The 7,924-nt window shown below is 39.7% G+C and overlaps 1 protein-coding gene across 14 annotated transcripts in view; it reads right to left on the minus strand.

Annotated features, from left to right (window-relative positions):
* arvcfb (ARVCF delta catenin family member b) overlaps positions 1 to 7,575 on the minus strand; it is a 207,133-nt gene extending 199,558 nt beyond the window's left edge. For 6 of the 14 annotated variants that reach the window (XM_034871067.1, XM_034871068.1, XM_034871064.1 and 3 more), the window contains exon 1: positions 7,230 to 7,570. The gene's annotated coding sequence lies outside the window, so the exon portion shown is untranslated. Of the gene's footprint in view, positions 1 to 7,229 lie in introns of all 14 variants that reach the window. The other 8 variants (XM_034871055.1, XM_034871053.1, XM_034871057.1 and 5 more) reach the window with 6 other exon arrangements.
* Between the last annotated feature and the right edge of the window lie 349 nt (positions 7,576 to 7,924).

Consider the following 7,924-nt stretch of genomic DNA (forward strand, 5'->3'; position numbering starts at 1 on the left):
CCCCCCCCCCCCCCTGTGATTCCGATCCCCTCCCAACTTTAATGGATTCTTCCTTGGTCCATGCTACACCCTTCCAAGTTTCATTTAAATCAGGCAAACATAATAGGAATTTTGAATTATAAATTGGTGGTTTGCATTCACCAAGTCAAACCAATAATGATGCTGTTGTGACATCCGTATTGGTAATCATAATGCAATCTATGGCTGGGTTGTAGGAGTGCTTAGAAATAACATTGGTGATGGTGATATACCAGCCAAGCAGGAAGAGGCATTCACTCTTCATTACACTGCGAGTCAACAGACAAATGGATCAGTGAACTATCTGAACTGTCATGTTTAACAGCAGGAAAAAACATGTGTACGTATGTGAAATACATTGCACATTACAACTCCAATCAAACTCTGATATCAATTTTATCAAAATGAATCCCCCGGCTACACCAAACCTCACTCAGCAGGAAAATGAGTATTTGAGTTTATAAGATCAATTAAAAAACAGTACAGTTGTTAAAAAAAGAAGACAGAACAAAAAGCTCAGAGCTCTCCTGTATAAGATGAAGTTGAGAAAAAAGGAAATAGGAAAAATGTTCACTGAGGTAAAAAACCAAGCGAGAGGCAGGGCCATTTTCCCACAGACTTGTATTTAACTGGACTTGTTTTGGAGCCAGTGAGGTGGTCCCCTGCAGGACATTAAACACAATGCAGGTTCAAAGCACTTCTGCATTGGCTTTGCTTTTCAGGGCCAGAAGCTGCTGCACATTGCAACACAATATCTTTGTGTCCAGCAAGTTTATCTCTAAAAGTATACTAGCTGCCTAAGATTTAATAAAGTTTGTCCCAGTTTATTTATTTTTTGGGGCGGCTGTGGTTAGAGCGGTCGCCTGCCAATCAGAAGGTTGGTGGTTCGATACCTGGCCCTGCAGTCCCATGTTAAAGTGTCCTTGGACAAAACACTGAACCCCATGTTCCCCTGATGCTGCGTCATCGTAGTGTAAATGTGTGTGAGTGTGTATCTGATTAGCAGGTGGCACCTTGTACTGCAGCCTCGGCCACAGGGTGTGAATGTGTGTGAATGGTGAATGGTTCCCGTTCTATGTTACAGAGCTTAGAGTAGTCATTAAGACGAGAAAAGCGCTTTATACAGTTCAACACCGTGCTAATGGTAGAATGCTAATGTTAACTGAAAATTTCTAAAGATTCAAGATAAAGTAACATTTACCAACTCAAACATTTCCTCTCCAGTGTGGCTTTCTTACAAACTGAATAATATATATTTTACCTACACAGTTTTCTTACACAGAAGTTACCGTAGCCCAATGTAACTTTATCAGTCTGATTAAAACTAGGCTTCTTTGCTTTTATGCTTTGGTGGCAGAAAATTAAGAGATGCAACTCATGCCTTGGGACCCTGGACTGTCTTTTTACTAGCTCACTAGAAAAAGCATATACCTTTGAAACCTGACATTAAAAGCATACAGGTATTTTGCACACATTATCTCAAAATCCCTTGCTAGAACAAAGCCACACCTTTGATACAACTTCTAAATTTAACCCCTTGACAGTGGCAATCAATATTGAATTTCTAACACAGTTTTGTAGTCAGCCTGTTTGCCCAGACCAGACAAAGACATGAGTTATAGCCTTTGCAGGATGGACGATGTAGAACAGGTGCCAAGACAACAGAGCAGTGCCAGGATGGGTGTCCGAGGGATGCAGCAGTGGGAAGGCCAGGGAGGTTGGAGGTGCATGTTAATCACTTCAGGAGCAGGAGGCAGAGCTCTGCAGGTGTCTGTCCCACAAAGAAGCATTCACTCTGGGTCGGGACTCTCTCAGACCACTTGCTATCACAGACCGCTTCAGTCAGCTCACACATGCCACAAAACGCAGCTCAGGCATGATATGACACAGCAGAAGAGCTCTGAATCCCAAACATCTCAGCCTCATAATGCAGTTAATACTCCGGAAAAAGACCAACGAGTATTACTTTAAATAATGCATGTGCACTATGACTGATTTGCTTACCACTCAGTCAAGAAGTACTGCATACATATTTTACACAATTCCTTCACATTATGCAATAAGCATATCATTTAATCAATACCATTTCTATGCAATACTTTTGCTGCTCTTTAATTCCCATGCACACTCAGTAATGAAATGCTACCCTGACTATTAAACTATAATGAGGTAGGTTCAACGCCAATATGATTAAAATAACACTGACTCTCAATGTAGAGCGTATCTGGGTAAATATTTATGTCCCTGTGCAAAGGATAATTTCTTCCCTATTGTTAGTGCTGAAAGGCACCAACCGTGATACACTGTAGCAGGGCTCTGCAATATTGAGAAAATCCATTATCACGACATTTGTATACAAATACCTCAATATCGATACCGCAATGATATTGTAGTGTAGACTATTGTTACTTTCACTAAATATTTACACAATGAGATTTACGATAAATAATCATCAATTATGTGGATATAATGACTAAGTGGGTAGAGCCAAATAATAGAAGAGTTACAACAGTCTGGTCGGTTCAGAAAATGACATCACTTTACTGTTATCCAGCCTTTAAAACTAGGAAAAGAATACACGTATGCCATTTTACAAAATTACAATATCCAAAATCTTAGACGATGATTAACATCTCCCTTTGTTTTCAGCTGTTTCTATTTCTTGTTTTGTTTAACATTCAACTTTTTGGTGAGAAAAAAATAACGAAATTCTTTCTTTACTTACATTATGTAAGTGTGAATTTCCAAATACAAACATCTTGTTGTTAGTTGTTTCTTGAATAACTACCAAGTGTAAGAGGCTAGGGCCACAGAAATGAGGCTTTTACAACCCTTAATTTATTGGGGAAGGTGTTCCATCCAATTCAATTTTACAGTATATATGACAAAAACAAAAGTACACAAGTACAACTAATAGGGCTCCTAATAACTACAGATGGGGGAGATTCCCCTGATGTTGCTTTGTGGTGTGACTAGGTCAAGTAACAAATGCTTGGGTGGGAAAAACAGTTAAAAGTTAAAAGATAAAACAGCCAAAGGAGTTGGGATGATATTTCTCAGTGTTATATAATATATACTGTATATACACAGTATATATTTACTTCCTGGCATGATAAATTAGCTCCTGGAAGAGAATTCTATCAAGTGTCAGTCGGCGATGCAGACAAAATGAAATTAGAATAAAAAACATCTAAAGAAAATGTATGAAATTTGAATATTTTATTCCTTGCTTTTTTTAATTCAAACATGTTAGTGGATTAATCTTTGATTTAAAGGACGTAATAAAAACTTGAGTTGAAACTCAATAGGTCTCACTGCCTTGAAGATCCAGCCTGAAACTCTGATAGGAATGCTCATTGTAACTGGATACTGAGTTTTTAACGTATAATACCTGTGGTCTGTTGCAATTGTTTACAACTGTTATTGCAGTGTGTTGCAAAACCAATTCATGCACAAAGACTTCTTCTTCTATTGTTTTCTACCCTGATTTTCAATTGCCATGACTACATTTGACAACAATGCAAAATATTGGTTACTGGCTGTTCTGAAACAGAAATATTTCAGAAACTCAATATCCAATACCTCCATTCCCCTCATCAAATAAAACAACCTTCTTGCTGAGTTTTTGTTTCCCTGCTGCTGACATGCCCCCTGATACAGTCAGGGGAACATTTCCTGATAGATCCTGTAGGTATTCATTGTCTTCCACACAGATCTAAACCCCTGTGGCAGCAGACAACTCCTCCGTCTCTCCCACTAGCAAAATTGTTCATTTTGAAGGAGGGCTGAGTGAAATATGAAGGAAGCCCCTCATTATGTTTTTTTTTTGGAATGATTACATAAAGTAAAAGCACATAAAAATTGATTTCTGAGGGCCAATCTCTAAAGGAGGTATGGTAAAACAGGTGGTGAAGTAGAATTTCAGCCATACCCTTGCTATATGACTATTAGCTTAATTGCTGAAGGAGCACTAAAAAATTATTATTAATCTGTCATCCACTTGTGAGCCACCTGTCCAATGTGTACCCCTGTTTGCCCGCTGAATGCAGGGACAGGCTCCAGCGCTCCACAGGCCTTATCAATGTAGGCATTATAGAAAATGGATGGACAGGTGGAGAGAAATACGAGGAAATCATATTCAGATTCCTGCAGACTTGACAGATAGATATTCATCCTAATAACATGGGAAAATACAGACTTGAGACCAGAGCAGAATCTGACAGTGACCAGCTTCTACATTTCTATCCAAATTGACATCATGCTGTTGACAGTTATGAATACAACATCTTCTTTGGGCATCATAATTCCTGATAAATTAGGGCATCAGAGCATGAATGGCTCTTGAGTTTAAAGCTGACCTTTAAGATATTGTCAAGTACATAAGAAAAACTATATTTCACCTTTAATAAGTTGCGTGGTGACATGCTGGGTAAAAAAAGCTATTTAATTTTTTTAATTTTCCAGAATGACAGTTATATGCTCAACACTAGAGTTGGGCAGTATTCAAATTTTGCGGTATACGGTATTACCGTGACTAATTAAAAATGATGACGTACAGTAAGGCTCAGACGGCGTCACCAAACTGTTGGCTCCCCTGTCTCCACCGCTCACAAAGGGAATACAAATGGTCATTAGGGCAGAAATGCTGCCAAACTGCAGAAGTCGTGTTCTTCTTCAAGACCAGGTCTCTCTCCCGCTCTCTCTCTCACGGTGACAACCACACATAATCATTTATAGGCATTAAATAAATTATATTTAATCCTTGTCACTTATATAAGTGCATTGCATTTTTTAATGACGTATTGAAACCGATACATTGCTATTTTGTGTGAGAGAATGTGGAGAACCCTACTCTCCACATTATAAAGCTATGTTGGGTTGGTCATTAATTGCCTTGTTAACTGGTGACTATGGTAGGGGAAATTTGCCTTAGGAAAAACAGAATACATATAATAGAGGAGAAGACGAAGTTGATATTTTGTCAGCATACAGAAAAGCGTGTGATGACTTAAGCCGGAGACAGAACAAATAGGATTTTTTAACATTAGCATTCATGGGAGTCTTCTTGCTTTCCCTGGGTTACAGAGCATTTTTCAGTTCTCAGCGCAGTAACAGGTGGTGTGGAAATGCTGGTCCTGTCCAGAGACTGCTCAGTGTTTGAGTTGCAAATGTTGTGTCCCAAAATGAGCCAACTTCCTGACTGCCAATGAGCCCAAAATGTATTCTGTAAGCATCAGGGTGTGCTGACATAGAAGCGTCTGAGGAGACATTTGCAAATATGACTGGTATAAACTAATTTAGTCTACAACTCTACCACATAAGTGTATATACAGTAAGTCATTCAGAAGGAGATGAAGCTACGAACTGTAATGACAGCTGCAGGTACTGTAAATAGAATATATGCTGACACTGAGCAGTGTAGCATAATATACTGCCTTTAGAAGTAGAAACATGCATCAAACAACATCATTCTATACGCTTCTGATGTAGTTTGGCAGTTAATAAATACAGTATATCTAGCTTAATTAATAAAAAAACAATAAAAGGAGTGTGGCTTCACTGTTGGACTGTGATTCTCATTCTGTCTGACAATGGCTGAAGTGCCTGAATGGCCTAGAAATGATCAGGTCCACATGTGATCTTGCCACAAATTTAAATAAAAAAAGAGCTTTTGCAGCACCAATTTCCCTTATCATCCTTACTTATCAAATGAAAGGTTTACACTTGTGTGAGTTGGCTGGTGAAATCTGGAGCACCTGGCCTCAGTGCTCACAAGCCCCCAGTGATCAGTGAGTCTCTTCTTCTGCACCTGCAACCCTTTCCCCTGGTTTTGCATAGTGTTTGCTTCTATACTATCTTACACACACACACACACAACACCTACTGTACAACACTGTCAACATACACAGTTATGCTATTCCACTAAACACCTTTTATTTTTATTTTCATATGAAAAATATAACTCAACCCACTCTGGCATGGCTCTACAGACCTACAGGGTTATGAAAGTATGTGAATAGAAGAACAGAAGATATGAAGAATCCTTAAAAATTGTCATTACATTAAATTGTCACCATAATTCTCCTACCCAGCACCCTATGGCAACTGAGTGCAAACCTACTATATGCACTAACCTGAGTTGAATATATGAAAAAAATATTCTCATTATTGGGTTCCTTAAATCAGCAAACCACGCCGGGTCTCTTTAAAAATCTTGATATGATAAAAAATAATATATTATTTCAGTAATGACATTGACACTAGAATATGCCACTTTAAAAAACATTCACCACAATAATAGTGCTACACTTTGAGACTTTAACCAGAAGCTTCTCACAGCAGGGTATGTTCACTAGCAAGAGGTTGCAAAGGTTTTGTGTGGTGGACAAATACAACCCAACAACAAGTTAATGCAAATTAATTGCACAGTCTCACAGATAACAGCTATAATTGTAATTATGAGATAATCTACATCCTGTGGCCATGATTACTGCTTGCTGGGTGTGGAGAAAGAAAAGCAGACCAGACCCAATCAAAGTGTAGAACTTCATCCTCCGTGATGGTCTGAGCTCAGCTCGTTTTTATGAAGCGTTCAGTCATTCTGACGGTTGTGCTCACAGGGGGCATACATACAGCTCCATTAACCCACCAGCACCCTCAGTCCAGACCTGGTCCACACTCCAGCTACTGACAGCCGCCCCTTCTCCAAATAAGGCAATTAGAGGAGAACAACCGGAAGACTCTCCATGGTAACTCACTCACAAACAGGAGGGACAAAACAATGGACTAGCAAGGATGAGATGATTGACAGCTCGTGCTCGCCGCCTTTGACTGCATCCACTAGCGATAAGAGCCCACAACAACACACGTATACACAACATGTATACATAACATGTATTACGTTCGTGTCAATGTATTTGAGACAGTAAGATATTTAGCGGCATACAATCTAGTTCCCACCGCCGTATCCCATTAAAAACACCGACTGTTGAACAAAAGCGTGATAAATATTCTCCAGCACATAGCCTAATGAATGGGCCTCGTGTATGTACCTGCTCACCCATCCGAAAGGAAGCCGACGGTCACTTTACATTGGTATTTCATTGTTTTTATTGGCACAACCTCCTCCTGATTTGGAATGGCACAGGCTAAAACTTGGCGCTGCAAGATATTCAGCACATGGAAAGCAGAGCCGTGGTGGCCGAGCCTACCTTAGTTTGTCCCGTTCATCGTTGTTTGTGGAAGCGGAGAGACTCTCCGGGGTGACGTGCAGTAGTCCGAGCCTCGGCTGAATCACGCTATTCTGCCTGCAACTTGGCCGCTGCCGCCGGGATAGCCTCCTACTGTTCCAACCTTCCAAATCTCAAAATGTAGTTGACAGGTTGCTGCTCGCGCGTCCTGTCAGTCACGCGCCACATGTAAAAGCCAAGTATCCTAACAGAATTAAAAAGTTAGCTTGTTTCTTGTACTCGAAGCGACTAGCATTAATTCTTACTAATGAGTGACCGCGCCGCGGTGCTGTGTGAAAGGCAGGGCAGCTTCTGTCCTCCTCATCCACAGCAGGGCTGGATGCTGTCGGCCAGTTAGTGTTGTCCCCGCCCCATCACCACGCGCACAGTATTGGAGGCAATTTGGGATTTTTGTTGACAATTTAGCTGCAGAATTATTTATTCAGTAATTTATTCTTGTTCTCATTTTAGTCAATGCTGATTTAATGCTAAACCTAATTTTTGATGGAAAAAAGATGTTTCCGTTAATTTGCCACAACACAGATGATCAATTAATCAGTTACATTATAAATATAGATATGTACTGTATATATAAATATAATTTTAAACAAATATTTATTATATACGTGTGTGTGTGTGTGTGTGTGTGTGTGTGTGTGTATATATATACATATATA

This window comes from Etheostoma cragini, chromosome 5 (genome assembly GCF_013103735.1).
Source record: "Etheostoma cragini isolate CJK2018 chromosome 5, CSU_Ecrag_1.0, whole genome shotgun sequence".
Classification (NCBI taxonomy): domain Eukaryota; kingdom Metazoa; phylum Chordata; class Actinopteri; order Perciformes; family Percidae; genus Etheostoma; species Etheostoma cragini.